The following is a 17,325-nucleotide window of genomic DNA, read 5'->3' on the forward strand; positions in this document are numbered from 1 at the left end:
TGCACAATAGGGAGAGTTAGTACATTCATTTTCGTCTGTATTTACGTATCTATCATCATCTGAACTATCGTCGGAATCCGACCATTCCGGATCGCTTTCAGGTTCTAACATAAAAGCTTTTCTGAGACAGGCACTAAGTTCTTCCTCTGTATTGTCGTCAGGCTTAGATTTTAATTCAATCTCCTCTTTTGGCAAAACGGCCTCATCCTCAGCTTTATTCACATCCACTGTGACTTCATATTTGGTGTAATCCTCGTGGACTTTAATTACTTTCAGGTAATCATCTACCCCTTCTCCACGGTGCCTCTCGGTAGCAGCTTGTACTATTGGCGGACTGTTAGCAGAAGTTATTTCTTCATCAATGCGGAGGATTTCATCCTCCAAATCCTTCCTATCATTAACCTTCATCCTATTGGCAGCACGCGTACTTTGCGCGGCGCTATTTATTCTCCCCTCTTCAAATTTGGGCCACGTCACTTTATGGACGTCCCTACTATCTCTCTTTCCACCAACTAATTTCTTCGCCTCATACTCCTTCTTAAAATCCTCCCACTCACATTTCTTTAGGCCCTTGTACAGATCATCGATCTGCACACGCCAATCAGTTACTTCTGCTAGTTCATCCTCGCCTTTTATCTCATTGCAAACACTGCTAACCGCACCTCTCTGTGTATTTACAGTTTCAATTATTGTTTCCTTTGCCACGGAATTATCACTCGTAAAATTTTCTTTAGCTCTGACGGCTATGTTCGTATCTACTGCTGCCGTATTGCTAGCGGCTTCTTTCCGAACAGATGTTCGGCTAGGCTGGGCCGTTGCCCTCTGATGCTCCACTCGCCTGTTAACATGTAGCGCTCTGTGCGGCAGCGATGATTCATTCTGGCTCGCACCTGACGCTTGTTTCGCCACAACACGTCGCGGCGTTCCACGCTCGTTCCTAGCCTGTCTTATTACATTACGGTCGGTCCGGTATCTTTTCTTGAATCGGGGCCGGTATATATTGTCCGCTTCCGTTTGGCCCGCAACGTTCGCGGAAATTAGTTTCCCGCGTCGTTATTATTTTGCGCGGTATACCCTCTACCGCGACCTGGATTATTTCCTCTACCTCTTCCTCTGCCTCTTCCTCTCTGTATTACATTGACGCGAAATCCATCGCCGTCATTTCGTTCGTCATTGTGTCGGTTATTACGGTTACCAAAACTTTGATAATTGGCACGACTTTCGCGCCAATGATCTTCGTCTTCGACTCTTTCGAGAAATGCTTGGAAGCTGCGATGATTGCTTCCTACATACCTTTTTGAATCCTCCGGAAGCTTTTTATATAGCTCCCAGATAATTTCCGAATCTGATCTTCTACCTCTTAGGTGTGTCAATTTCCGGTACCAATACTCACAGAAATCTTTCAAAGAATTTCTGCCCCGGTTATCATGCTGTTTGGCCATGATAAACTCGCGCCATAAATGGTCCTGCTTTTGTTCAGACCAATATTCTTCCGTAAATCTTTGCCTGAATTCTTCGAAAGTCATTCGTTCGGTATTTAAATTTATTCCCCAGCGCTTAGCGTCACCTGCTAAGGCGCTAATTACTACGTTTATCTTTTCCTGATCAGACAAGTGCTCAGGAAATACTCTCTCGCAATTTTTGATAAAATCTAACGGATGCCACCCGTTATGTTTCTTGGCCGGATCGAAGCGTTCCTCGCCTTCTAACAGCTTCGTAATTGGTGTGCCATTACAGACAACACCAGGCCTATCTTTAATTTTGCTTTCCAGATCGAAAATTTTGCCCTGAATTTTCGTAGTATTTTGTTCACAATTGTGAACACATCCGGTTACTTTTTTACTTAAATCACTTTCAGTGTCTGAAACTACCTTTTTCAATTGCGATATCCCGTGTTGACATTCGTTTACGATCTCAGTTTTAAGACCGAAAACTTTTTCGTCTACCTTATTTTCAACCAAAGGTTCTACTTTCTCTTGGATGTTGAGAATTTCAACATCAAATCTACTATTAATGTTTCCAATTTCCTCCTGCATAGTATCCATATTTTTGTTAATGGTATCAATTTCAAATTTCAGAGTATTTACCACAGAACTTAAATTACCCACTTTTTGTTCTACCTGTTCTATCTGTTTACTAATTTTAATTCCCTGTCCTTCCACCTGTGCTTTAATTTGATCCACCTGTGTTTTGAGTTGCTCGTTAACGTGTGTTTTGAGCTGTTCATTCTGCGTTTTGAGCTGCTGATCAACATGTGTTTTAAGCTGATTAACCTGATTGCCGACTTGATTTTGAAGTTGCTCATTCTGTCCTGCAATTTGTTTGGTTAATTGTTCAAATAAGTCGTTCATACTTAAAATTTTTATACTGTTTTGTTCTACAGGATCGATGTGTTCCGATTCTACTTCAGAAGTTTCTTTCGGTTCTTTCTTTATCTGTGGTGAATCAAATATGTCAGTGGATTCGTTCACATACCCACTATCATCTACAAAGTCACCCTCTGCTTCCTGTTTTGTCCCTTGTTGTGTTCGAGGCGATCTCAACCTTTCAATCTGTTCATTGACATGTTCGTGGTATTGTATGTACGCCAACTGTCTTTCGCTAACGCCATCTGTTATCTGGCCGCGTAAACTCCGGCTACTGCCAGCCGCATTCTCCATTTCACTTGGCGCATCTACCCTGCCTACGTTCCTGTCCATATTGAATGCCAACTATACCACACTATTATACTTGACTCACACTGCAGTTTATTTTGCTAAACTTTATTGCAATTCGTGCCACTGAACATCCACTGTTCGGTATTTACATTAATTTGTAACCGACAACAGATGGATGTCCTGTCACCGGGAAGCCACTTGTAACACTACCGCCCTGCTCGGACGTAGGTTAGCTCTATAAAGCCTGTACTGTAATAAGTTCACGGGCTTCACCTTATAAACAAGGATTTTTAGTACATTAGTTGACCGCGTGTACCTAATCGAAGCAAAATCGGACTTATCTTCAGTCAATAACTACAGTGACGCATCAAGCAAATGTACAGTATAATTATTCTTTCGCGTGGACAAGAAGTACACACAGTAGATGCTACCTATAAATAACAATTCGGTCGCCAGCCTACTTAGGCAATTAGTGAGTTTTTTCCTTGTACAAGTGGGTGCATGTACAAGCATAGTAACACGTAGTAACGATACGGTATATGGCAAAGTTTGGAATCCGAAAATTCCACTGAACTAAAGTTTGCTCTTTTTGTACTAATTTGGACGAACTACATTTACACAACACCACACAGTAATGATTACTACTAACTACATTTTTGTATGTTGAGCAGACTGACATCGGGCATAGATTACCCTATAATTAGCAGTTTTGAAAGCACATATACAATGTTACTATTAAAGATGGAAAAACACTAATACACTTAGGTATAATATAGAATTTAGCTTTACTGGTCAAATCTGAGCAGTACACATCAAGGTTTTAACGAATTGATAAGAGAAAAAAAGGGGGGGGGGCCCTGAAACTGTTATAGTGGTTATACTGAAACTGTTAAGTACTGAAGGCAAATTAACACACAAAATTTATCAATCTCTGGATAACTACTCTTTTGTCTTACTTATGAATAATTTAACTGTCATTATTTCTGTTTCAAATTAATTAAATAACATCGCTAACTCAATTCAAAAAACTCTCTTCCAATTTAGTCAAGCTTTTGTTCTTTACCAACATTTGCAACAACATACAGAACTATAGATTCCTTTATGGCATAGATTACTCTGCTGATAATTTTCATCAACACAAACATTAAACTTTCTATTTAGGATACTCGGATTGCACAATACGAGGTAAGGATCCTGTCTAGGTCAGTGATCAGGATAAGTCATGGCTAAAGCAATTCTGGTAAAAGTCACGTTATTATTGAACCATTAGAAACAGTTTCGACACTGGTCCACACAGATACACTTCTAAAGATGAAATAAATGTTTGACCTGTGCAAGTCGGTGCGGCGGATGGCGGGCAGCGAGATAGCGGGCAGCACGGCACACATACAAGCACGGCTAAGGCTCACACAACATCGGCACTTTCCATCTTCTTAGCGTCGTAATTTTTCCAATTTTGTGCCTCAGAATATAGCCATGCCAAGTAGTCGTCGGAATCGGTTCATCCGAGGCTCAATGGAATCCACTTTTCCTGGGTAGCCTCCTCGGTACAGTACGTGTACTTCCGACTGTTGCTCGCCTCCGACTGTGTTACTGAGCCCGTTGTGCAGAACCGCGCTAGTGTGCGTTTTCCCGCCTCGCCTGCCTCCACCTTTTCCCGCTCCCCTACAGGTAGGGTATTCACCACAGGTTTTCTACTACACATATCCTAACGCATTACCTACGTATGGACCAAGTGTATAAATTACAATTTTCACATCTTACAATAGTTTTAACACTAAATACACTTCCCTTTGATTATCACATTATTTGAAATCTAACAGAAATAATAATATTCGTTTCAAAAGTTACACACAGTTTCTTTAACATGACACGAAAAGAATCGAAAAAGAAATTCAACACATTGCTATTATTAATTTATCTAAATTCATAAAGAAAAAAATTTATTATACGTATAATTGTCGTTACAAGGTTGTATTGATGAAGTAATCTGTGTTGTGTCCAGTAAGATTATACACATCACCATTGTTGTCTCCAACTCAACAAGCCCCTTTTGCTGACAGCTGGTCCCTGGTGGAGCATGGCTATTGCTATCGCCATCTGTTCATTGTTGAGCCTTTCGGTGTCTTAAGCAGCACCTGTTCTCTGCCTGTGTTGTTACCTTTGCACCAAAGCCTGTTACTTAATCAAACAGGGCAAGCAGATGTGTTGGGAATGCTTTTGTCTCCTCCTCAGTTTCTTATACTCAGTCGTCACAGATGTAGGCTATGCTCTACACCCTCTAAGACTGCTAATGGCCATCTTCCATTTTGGCCTTGCCTTGCCAGTTGCCTCTGTACAGATCCATCAGTTCTTGTTCTACTTGGGGCACCTTTCTCCTCTAGAAACAGGCTGAAGCTTCCCACTTATTTTTTACCTCTTGTCAGGCACAACCCTACAATGAACCTTTTACTGAATGGGAACTGCTTCTATCCCTTTACTCTTCCCATGATTCAACCCCTGCCCCGATTCCATCCATAACCAATTGCGTCAACACCACAATCCTCCATGATAATAATATCGCCATTGGGTGTTTAACTGTATTTGCATCAAACGTGTTTTCCTCTCTCAATGGAGGGACAGTATTGTGGGTCGTGTCCTTAAGCCTGGTAAGGATACATCATCCCTTGATAGTTACCCGCCGATCACTCTGTCCAACATCCCCTGCAACTTATTTGAATGGATAGTGGCTGTTGCCTCTGTTGGGGCCTCAAATTTTGGGACCATTTGCCTCCCTACCAGTGAGGCTTTTGGGAGGTACAGTCTCCAATTGATCATCTGCTTCAGTTTGAAACTGCAGTTGGCAGGCCGTTCCTCAGTGTCACCATCTTTTCACAGTTCTCTTCAATCTTTTTAAGGCCTAAAAGATGGCTTGGCACCATATCATCATTCTTACACTTCATGAGCAGTCTTCGGGTCCTGTTTTTTTATTAGTCAGTTCCTGTTCCACCAGTCATTCACGTTCAGAGTTCAGGTTGCCACTGTTAAAGTTCTCCATGACCCAGGAGAATGATGTTTCACAGGGTTCTGTATTAAGTGTCCCTCTTTCCCTCATCCTATTAATGAACTTGTGGCCTCGATCAGACCGTTCATCACACCTGCTCTGTATGTGGGTGATTTCTGCGACTGGTGTAGTTCCCACTAAGTGGCCTACATGGCACAATAGATCCAGGATGCCATCCAGTGCGCTTCCACATGGCCTCTCACACGGTTTCCTGTTATCTCCTCTTAAATCGCGGGTGGTGTGTTTCTGTCACTGTATTGCGGTCCTTCCCGATCAGTAGCTCTACCTCGACACCAAATACCTTACGGTGATCTCCCAGTTCTATTTCTTAGGTCTTCTTTTTGACAACAAGCTTACTCAGTTATCCCATATTGGCCTTTTGAAGACTGGCTGTTTCTGTAAACTCGGTGGCCTTCACTTTTTTGTCTTTATCGGGACTTAGTTTTGTTGTATCTGGATGATTGTAAAGTTTGTGGCTCAGCTCTGCCTTCAGCACTGTTGCTCCTGTTGGGTCCGGTACACCATCATGGTATCCATTTGGCCACCAGTGCCTTTTGCAGTCAGTAGTCTTCTGGTTTATACTGGTATCCCCTACCCCCCTCCTTTTGGGGGTCCCAGCTCATTGTTTCCTATGCCATCGCTATCCACTCCTTCTGTGCTCACCCCGCCCCCACACCCCTTTCCCCTACTCTACTTGTGGCATTGGGACCTCAGCTGCATTTGACTGGGATCTGCTTCACTTTTCTCCACTAAGATTTTCATTCTCTCTCTCTCTCTCTCTCTCTCTCTCTCTCTCTCTCTCTCTCTCTCTCTCTGCCCTGTGCCCCATGTTCTCTGCCTATCACCCCCCCCCCCCCAACCCCTTGATTAGTACCTTCACTCTGTATTCGGATGGATCTTGTCTGGGGTCCAAAAGCCTCCATCGCTCAAATGGTATTCTGTTGCTTGTTCTGCCCACTCTTATGGGACCTTCGGGAAGTTGTCTTTTTACACAGATGGCTCTAAATCCGGCGGTAATGTGGGATAAGCCTTCGTCTTCTGTGGGCTCAGAACACCATTTCTTACATGTCACATGTGGGGTGTTTACTGTGAAACTGACGGGCATTTTCTGGGCTCTTTGCTTTATTAAACCTTCCTCCCTCACTAGAGTTTTGTTATGTACAGACATGTTGAGTGGTCTTGAGGCTATCACACTGTGTTTCTCCTACCACCACCTGGTCTCTGCCATCCACAACCATCTCACCATCTTGATCGTGCTGCTTGTTCACTTGATTTCATCTGGGTACCTGGCCACGCAGGTATCCTGGCCAATGAGCTTGCCAATTGTCTGGCTATGTGTAATCACCTACATCTGCATGCTCCCCCCATTCTCAGTGATCCCTCTGGGGGCAGATTTTCAATCTCACATCAAATCCTTTTTGCTCAATTGTGGGCTGACTTTTGGTGCCCCTCCGTCTAATAAACTTTGTGGGATTAAGGGGACTCCCACCACATGGTGTCCCTCCTTCCGCCTCTCCCACCAGGAATCTACCATCCTCTGCCATCATTGTAGTACCCATACCAGGTTTACCCATCGTTTTTACTCCATAACGAGTCGCCCCTGTGTGACGGTCTTCCCTCTTTTGTTTCTTCAGTAATTGTCCTCGGGTGTTGACATACTGGCTGAAAACATAGGGTGTGGAAGTGCAACTACTGTCTACTGCAAATGATGTAGCTGACAGATGCACAGGTGCATTTAAGTCTTTTACTTTCACTGTTCACAACCCTCTAATAATATAGTTATATATGACCAGTGCACTATTATTTAAACTTTCCATAAGCCTCATTTATAGTTTGCAGACAAACCTCCACTTACTGCTGCAATAGTTTACTTTTGAACATCTACAAACAGTAAAAACCTACCCACAAAATTCACAGTTCTTGAAGAATAGAAACGTGCGTATGGAGCAGACACTGTCATTGTTTTAACACAGGGCCTAGTTGTGTAACACTTATTTCACAGTTAAGTTGAAGCATTGTCGTTCTAATCAACACAGGTTTCTTGTCTGAAACTCGGCCATGTACTGTCTCCGGACCAAAAATCGGGCCCTTATATATCCTCACAATAATAGGTACTGAAACTACACATTGTTTAAAGTTAAATTTACAGAATTACAATTAAAACTTAACTCATTCAGTTAACTGCATACATCGAACAATTCATTCTTTTTAACAGTTTCTTCTACTACAAGAGTTTAGACCGAGTTATTTGTTTACATCATGAAATTAACAAACATCATTACGCAAACAATACTTGTATTGACAAAACTGTTAATTACTTTGGAATTAAGGGCTGCCTTTGCTAACATGTTTTCGAACAGAGCCAAGTAGATCCTTTAAGATTACTATTAGTTGTTCCCCCAAATTTTTATAATTAGTACAGAATTTGTTTGTTTATATGTCAACAATAGAATTTAAGTTACAAAACAATCACTGATTTCACCCTATAACAAAAGATACTAACTAGGAATAGTCAAAATAAATAAGAAAATCAATTGCATACATAAAACTAAGGACAAAATTAGATCTGGCATTATATTCTTTAAAACTTAGGGCCAACCTTTCTCTTTTATGAAAATCCAGATTATACTTACGTATTTTAATGGTAATTAGTTAAAAGTGAAGAAAACTAATTTGAGGCGGCAGATGGCAAAACAAGAGGGAGAAGTAAAACTATCCCAGCCTGCTTTGTCACACCTGTCTATAGTTGTGGAACCCCTCCCCAGAGAGGGCTAATCAACCAACCAACTTCAGTGGTCTGCAGAGTACACTTGTAGATGGCCTTCATAATACGCATATAATATAACCAGTCCAGCTAGAAAACTATGAATGGTTTTACCAACCTAAGCATGTATAATCAAATGCATTTTTGTTAATCATTAACTGCCACATCAATAGTGATGAATGTTTCACCAGCAGGCACACAGCATCAGCTGTAAGTGATGCTTTGCTGTGGCCGACATTGGACACATGGCAGTCAGTGTGTTAAGAAAATTATTACAAAAGGTAAAAATCTTAATACATTCCTGCATAAAAGTTTTCCATATATAAAATTCCACTCTAATCTCAAAAACTTGTAAATAGCCTGCATAAAGTATATCGCCTGTTATATGCCCCCCTTTCTTGGGTCATACATTTGAGGATGCGCTTATCTCCAGCTGCACTCGGGGTAGCTTGTAAAAGCCAATCATCAGACAATATCTTAGCAAGTGTCAAGGAAAGATGCTGCTTTTACATATTGCTACAAATACAGTCATTGCAAGGTTTCACAATCAACTCCAGGCATTGGCCAAGTTACTGTGCATAAATGAGGCAGCAGAGTGGTTTACCAGAACAGTCCATGGGCAGAGACAAGTTGGCATAATTAAGATATTCATTCTGGGGTTACAATGTACTTTTAACCAGAATACAAGAAGCGTTGGTTGCCAACAAAACACTTGAATCCCCCCCCCCCTTTTCTTGTGTGGAGGGGGAGGAATAGTGTTTTCATTTCAGTAGCCATATTCAGAGATTCATAGAATAGATATCAAAAATGACAGAATGAATGCCCACAAGGAGAGGGGGGGGGGAGGAAGAGTGGTGGGAAAAAACAGCAGGCAGCCTGGAGGAGGAAGGGACGGAGAACAAAAATATCTATGAAACCAAATGTATTCTGCAATAGACATCAGCACTCAGACTGATGCTGTTTCTGGACTTCAGGAAGGCATTTGACACTGTCCCACATTTTTAAGCTTACCAAATATTAGACCAGATTTGTAACTGGATTCAAGACTCCCTTGCAGGTAGAACTCAACATGTCAGGTGTAACAAAATCAGCAGATGTAAAGGTAATTTCCTAGGTACCCCAGGGAAGTGTGACAGGACCATTACTACTTACAGTTTACAATGCATATAAATCATGTAGTAGAATCCATGAGAAACTCTTTAAGCTGTTCACAGATTATGCAAATCTCTACAAGAATTTAGCAATGCCAGAAGATGGTGCCAACTTGCAGAATGATCTACAGGGGTTTGATGAATGGTGCATGGATTGGCAATTTAGACTGAATGTAAATCAATCTAACACACTGTGCATACACAGGAAAGAAATCCATTATTGTAGAACTATACTATTGATGACAAATTTCTGGAAACACCAACCACTGAAAAATATCTGGTTCAGATTCATTGATATCTTCATGATCTTGCCTCATAGCTAGGACAATCTCTTTCTTATATAATGTTGACACCTGTTCCCAAACCTGTTTTAACTGGTCATCAGTTCAAGGGGCCATCTTCCTAGATGTCATCTCTCAGATGGCTCCACAAATGGCTGTTCATTTCAAGTGCAACCCACCAATAGTGCCTCCATTTTGACAGCTGTCACTCATTCCATATCAAAAAGGCCTCTTCTGATAACTTCACCAATCATGGACCCCACACCTGCATTAGCAGAAGTTGTCAAAACATACCAATAAACTTAGCAGAGCCTTTATGGACAGATAATATCCTACCTAGCTTATCCATAAACAGATCTCCTACGCCATCTCCTTCCCCGTCACGAGTAAACTTGTTAACTAGCCACCAACCAGCACTCCTCTGATTATCCAGTGTCACACTATCCTTGAAAAGATCAACAAAATCTTTCACCAGGGCTACAGCTACCTCTTGTCGTGCCCTGATGAGGGATATCCTATCCACATCACCCAAAGTAGTAGTCACCCACCCAACCACAGAATATCCTCATACATCCCTATTCCAATCCTGCACCCTCTGTGTCACTCCCTTGTAGGTGAGCTAAGTGCAAGACCTGTCCCATACAGCCTGCCTCCCACCACCTCCTACCATAGTCCAATAATAGGCATTTTATACCTTATAAATGGCAGGACTGCACACAAAAGCATCCATATTATATACCAACTACACTGCAATTACTGTGTTGCATTCTATGTGGCAATGACAGGCAACCAACTGTCTACTCACATGAATGGCCACCACCTAACAGTGGCTTACCGCAAACTTGACCAACCAATTGCCAAACATGCTGGACACAATACAAATGACTTTAAAAGCTGCTTCACTAGTGTGCTACTTGGATACTCCCTTCCAGCACAAATTTCTACAGACTATGCTGGTGGGAATTGGCTCACCAGCATATCCTGCATTGTCAGCTCCCCCGTCATCTATCTCCACTAACCTTGTGCACTCTCTCCCCTCAGAACCCCATTTGTCTTGTTCTGTAGCGGCTGAGTCTTCCTCCCCTCAATGTCCTTCCCTGTCCTTCCCCCAGTCATCACCCAAAGCAGCTGCTCTCAACCAATAATCATTAACAGTATTGCTGCTACAGTGCTGTATGTTTGTGTATCTGAGTGGTTGCTAGTGTGAATGTCTGTACATTCTGCTAGAAATAATTAGTTTAAAAGCAAGTGAACACTTTTCTGTTACATATGAGTATGTGGCCAGACATCAGCCTGCTATAGGTGAGTGGTTGCCTTTCCTTTAATTTATGTATTGTTCTGTCCCTGAATTTCATATACTGCTATATAATGAAATTTAAGATATTACAAAGAATTTGTGCAGTTGCTTGGGGTGCCATCTCCAGCACCGTGGCATTGTTAATGAATGAAAGGGCCACGAACAATTGGTTCAATGGACATGTGGGAATTGCTTACCGAAGCAGTGGTGATGCTGAATCTGCTGACATAGATAGGATAAATTTGAATAAGTGTCCTAACGTATTTGTTTTGGTTGGCAAACAGTTACATGGCTCAGTTATGGTAGTGCTGATAAAGTGGAGAAAATGATCAGTAGTAAACCCCCCAAATTTAAGTTGCTTCAGATATGTACTTATTGTTTTTGAACCAACAAGTAAGAATGACGAATGAATTTATCACACAGTGAAAAAATCTTGGTTATAAAATTACCAAATAACACTGTGTTGCTTGTACGCAACTGTGCTAACCACCCAGAGACAATGCTGAAAAAATGTTGTTCCTGATTTCCTTGCTTCCCAAGTCAACACACAAAGAATTAGGGAATTTTACTTTAGACATAAACAACATATACAACATAGTTTTGGTACCTGTGAAATCATTGATTCTATTGGATGCATGGAATTTTATTCATGTTTTAGCCATTTAGGATATTGTTGAACCTCAGGCCACTTGTTTCCAGAAGGCTGAAGATTTCAGTGTGTGGGCAGATATCAGCGGCAGCTCGTAAGCGGGTGCTGAGGAAATGCAGCACCCCCTATTTACACTTGATATTATCGATAAAATTAACTTCAATCCTTTTTTCTTTCTTTATATGTGCACAACATAAACTCCTTAAAATTAATGATGTCAGTAGCCATCCCTCAGTTTATGAAAAAGCTACAAAATCTTTGTTTGGAACTGTTCACTTCACAGTTTCAGCATTGTGTTGTTACACTGTTGTGCACATAGGAACTGCACTCAAGACTGTGAGAGAGAGAGAGAGCACTGCCACTCCCATAGTGACAACACTAGTGTGCTGGTGGGAAGTTCGTTCTCCCCCCCCCCCCCCCTCCCCCCTTTCCCTACTCCTTCCAGGTATTCTATTTGATTAAATTTCTTTTTCATAAAACTTTAACCACAGCCTTTGAGCACCAAGAAATATGTTCTATAAGTGAACTTCAACAACTAAAATTTTCACAGCTGTCTCCGTGAGAAAACTATAATTAAGAAAAGAGGTCCTCTAACAACTGATATTGTAATACCTCAGCCAGACATAAGCAACAACAAGAAATATATTTGTAGCTTTAATTCTGAATGGTACTTTGTGGCTGTAAAGTAAAAATAACAAATAAATGAGACTTAGTGAAGTGTACAGACTTTTAATCGATTAGCATAAGATAAAGGTTAAAAAGAACTGTAACTTTTCTAATAATAGATAGCATTTTCTTTTGTGGGAACTTGAAAGCTCCCTTCTGTGGACATAATGAGAAGGTAAGTCAGTAAATCTGGGAGTAGAGGGTTATTAGATTTAACATCTAAATTAGATTCAGATTTGAGAAGTCATTTAGAGATCAGTGCAGTCTTAAAAGGTGTGTCTAAGACCATTCTGAATTAGACACTTGACTGCCTGTTACATACAAACCATGAAGAGATAAGGATAAAGAAAAGCTTCTTTGGTAGCTGTCATGGCTGATGACAAAACAGATGTTTCGAAACACACTCACCCAGATGGTTCTTGTTGTATGGCATGGGTTGAATGGAGGAATATTTGAGTGTTTATGGTGATTTTTTAATCCAGAAATCAACCACTAGATGGTATACTGAAAAGTATTTTAAAACAGTTAGACATAACTCTTCAAGGAAATGGGCAAAAACTGATAGCTCAGATATCTGATGGTACAAATGTTACAAAAAGCAAAACAGCAGTTCAAGTACAAATAAAAGCAGTTTATGTAATGCACATTTCATTCTGTGTTACACACATCATCAACTTAATTTAATACCACAGCAAGTATTATATGAACTGTAGTAATATTTTTTCTAAGATTTTTGCCTTTTCCAACATTCTTCTCAAGAGTGCTGTAATGTAAATCCATTCTCAATTTAAGTTAAAGTAAGTAAAAATGTTTGCTTTTGTTCTTTTAGGATTTTATCAACTTTCTGACTAAATTTTCTTTTTATATATATTTGTTTCCGTTTACACAATTTTAAAACAAAGGCTAACAATTTTTTGGGGCACAAGCCCCAGTACTTTTTACTTATGGGCCACCACTGTTGTGTTATGACTGACATGATGACTTTATGTTGTAGGATTTTGGATGTCCAAATGTCAGTGTCATTGATCCTGGTGGCAGGTTACCAGGCAATCTGCATAAAACTGTGAAGTCTCCCTTTTCTTGACTCTGTTCCATTTCATGAAGTTATATACACTACTGGCCATTAAAATTGCTACACCAGGAAGAAATACAGATGATAAAGGGGTATTCACTGGAAAAAAATATTATACTAAAACTGACATGTGATTACAAATGTAATCACATGTCAGTTCTAGTATAATATTTTTTTCCAGTGAATACCCATTTATCATATGCAGTTTGGGTGCATAGATCCTGAGGAATCAGTATCCAGAACAACCACCTCTGGCCGTAATAACGGCCTTGATACGCCTGGGCATTGAGTCAAACAGAGCTTAGATGGCATGTACAGGTACATCTACATCTACATCTACATTGATACTCCGCAAGCCACCCAACGGTGTGTGGCGGAGGGCACTTTACGTGCCACTGTCATTACCTCCCTTTCCTGTTCCAGTCGCGTATGGTTCGCGGGAAGAACGACTGTCTGAAAGCCTCCGTGCGCACTCTAATCTCTCTAATTTTACATTCGTGATCTCCTCGGGAGGTATAAGTAGGGGGAAGCAATATATTCGATACCTCATCCAGAAACGCACCCTCTCGAAACCTGGCGAGCAAGCTACACCGCGATGCAGAGCGCCTCTCTTGCAGAGTCTGCCACTTGAGTTTATTAAACATCTCCGTAACGCTATCACGGTTACCAAATAACCCTGTGACGAAACGCGCCGCTCTTCTTTGGATCTTCTCTATCTCCTCCGTCAGACCGATCTGGTACGGATCCCACACTGATGAGCAATACTCAAGTATAGGTCGAACGAGTGTTTTGTAAGCCACCTCCTTTGTTGATGGACTACATTTTCTAAGCACTCTCCCAATGAATCTCAACCTGGTACCCGCCTTACCAACAATTAATCTTATATGATCATTCCACTTCAAATCGTTCCGCACGAATACTCCCAGATATTTTACAGAAGTAACTGCTACCAGTGTTTGTTCCGCTATCATATAATCATACAATAAAGGATCCTTCTTTCTATGTATTCGCAATACATTACATTTGTCTATGTTAAGGGTCAGTTGCCACTCCCTGCACCAAGTGCCTATCCGCTGCAGATCTTCCTGCATTTCGCTACAATTTTCTAATGCTGCAACTTCTCTGTATACTACAGCATCATCCGCGAAAAGCCGCATGGAACTTCCGACACTATCTACTAAGTCATTTATATATATTGTGAAAAGCAATGGTCCCATAACACTCCCCTGTGGCACGCCAGAGGTTACTTTAACGTCTGTAGACGTCTCTCCATTGATAACAACATGCTGTGTTCTGTTTGCTAAAAACTCTTCAATCCAGCCACACAGCTGGTCTGATATTCCGTAGGCTCTTACTTTGTTGATCAGGCGACAGTGCGGAACTGTATCGAACGCCTTCCGGAAGTCAAGAAAAATAGCATCTACCTGGGAGCCTGTATCTAATATTTTCTGGGTCTCATGAACAAATAAGGCGAGTTGGATCTCACACGATCGCTGTTTCCGGAATCCATGTTGATTCCTACATAGTAGACTCTGGGTTTCCAGAAATGACATGATACGCGAGCAAAAAACATGTTCTAAAATTCTACAAGAGATTGACATAAGAGATATAGGTCTATAGTTTTGCGCATCTGCTCGACGACCCTTCTTGAAGACTGGGACTATCTGTGCTCTTTTCCAATCATTTGGAACCCTCCGTTCCTCTAGAGACTTGCGGTACACGGCTGTTAGAAGGGGGGCAAGTTCTTTCACGTACTCTGTGTAGAATCGAATTGGTATCAGGTCAGGTCCAGTGGACTTTCCTCTATTGAGTGATTCCAGTTGCTTTTCTATTCCTTGGACACTTATTTCGATGTCAGCCATTTTTTCGTTTCTGCGAGGATTTAGAGAAGGAACTGCAGTGCGGTCTTCCTCTGTGGAACAGCTTTGGAAAAAGGTGTTTAGTATTTCAGCTTTACGCGTGTCATCCTCTGTTTCAATGCCATCATCATCCCGTAGTGTCTGGATATGCTGTTTCGAGCCATTTACTGATTTAACGTAAGACCAGAACTTCCTAGGATTTTCTGTCAAGTCGGTACATAGAATTTCACTTTCGAATTCAATGAACGCTTCACGCATAGCCCTCCTTACGCTAACTTTGACATCGTTTAGCTTCTGTTTGTCTGAGAGGTTTTGGCTGCGTTTAAACTTAGAGTGGAGCTCTCTTTGCTTTCGCAGTAGTTTCCTAACTTTGTTGTTGTACCACGGTGGGTTTTTCCCGTCCCTCACAGTTTTACTCGGCACGTACCTGTCTAAAACGCATTTTACGATTGCCTTGAACTTTTTCCATAAACACTCAACATTGTCAGTGTCGGAACAGAAATTTTCGTTTTGATCTGTTAGGTAGTCTGAAATCTGCCTTCTATTACTCTTGCTAAACAGATAAACCTTCCTCCCTTTTTTTATATTCCTATTAACTTTCATATTCAGGGATGCTGCAACGGCCTTATGATCACTGATTCCCTGTTCTGTACATACAGAGTCGAAAAGTTCGGGTCTGTTTGTTATCAGTAGGTCCAAGATGTTATCTCCACGAGTCGGTTCTCTGTTTAATTGCTCGAGGTAATTTTCGGATAGTGCACTCAGTATAATGTCACTCGATGCTCTGTCCCTACCACCCGTCCTAAACATCTGAGTGTCCCAGTCTATATCTGGTAAATTTAAATCTCCACCTAAGACTATAACATGCTGAGAAAATTTATGTGAAATGTATTCCAAATTTTCTCTCAGTTGTTCTGCCACTAATGCTGCTGAGTCGGGAGGTCGGTAAAAGGAGCCAATTATTAACCTAGTTCAGTTGTTTAGTGTAACCTCCACCCATAATAATTCACAGGAACTATCCACTTCTACTTCACTACAGGATAAACTACTACTAACAGCGACGAACACTCCACCACCGGTTGCATGCAATCTATCCTTTCTAAACACCGTCTGTACCTTTGTAAAAATTTCGGCAGAATTTATCTCTGGCTTAAGCCAGCTTTCTGTACCTATAACGATTTCAGCTTCGGTGCTTTCTATCAGCGCTTGAAGTTCCGGTACTTTACCAACGCAGCTTCGACAGTTGACAATTACAATACCGATTGCTGCTTGGTCCCCGCATGTCCTGACTTTGCCCTGCACCCGTTGAGGCTGTTGCCCTTTCTGTACTTGCCCAAGGCCATCTAACCTAAAAAACCGCCCAGCCCACGCCACACAACCCCTGCTACCCATGTAGCCGCATGTTGCGTGTAGTGGACTCCTGACCTATCCAGCGGAACCCGAAACCCCACCACCCTATGGCGCAAGTCGAGGAATCTGCAGCCCACACGGTCGCAGAACCGTCTCAGCCTCTGATTCAGACCCTCCACTCGGCTCTGTACCAAAGGTCCGCAGTCAGTCCTGTTGACGATGCTGCAGATGGTGAGCTCTGCTTTCATCCCGCTAGCGAGACTGGCAGTCTTCACCAAATCAGATAGCCGCCGGAAGCCAGAGAGGATTTCCTCCGATCCATAGCGACACACATCATTGGTGCCGACATGAGCGACCACCTGCAGATGGGTGCACCCTGTACCCTTCATGGCGTCCGGAAGGACCCTTTCCACATCTGGAATGACTCCCCCTGGTACAGCTGCCCATGCAGCTTCAACACGATACCACAGTTCATCAAGAGTAGTGACTAGCGTATTGTGATGAGCCAGTTGCTTGGCCACCGTTGACCAGACGTT

Source organism: Schistocerca americana, chromosome 4 (genome assembly GCF_021461395.2).
Source record: "Schistocerca americana isolate TAMUIC-IGC-003095 chromosome 4, iqSchAmer2.1, whole genome shotgun sequence".
Classification (NCBI taxonomy): domain Eukaryota; kingdom Metazoa; phylum Arthropoda; class Insecta; order Orthoptera; family Acrididae; genus Schistocerca; species Schistocerca americana.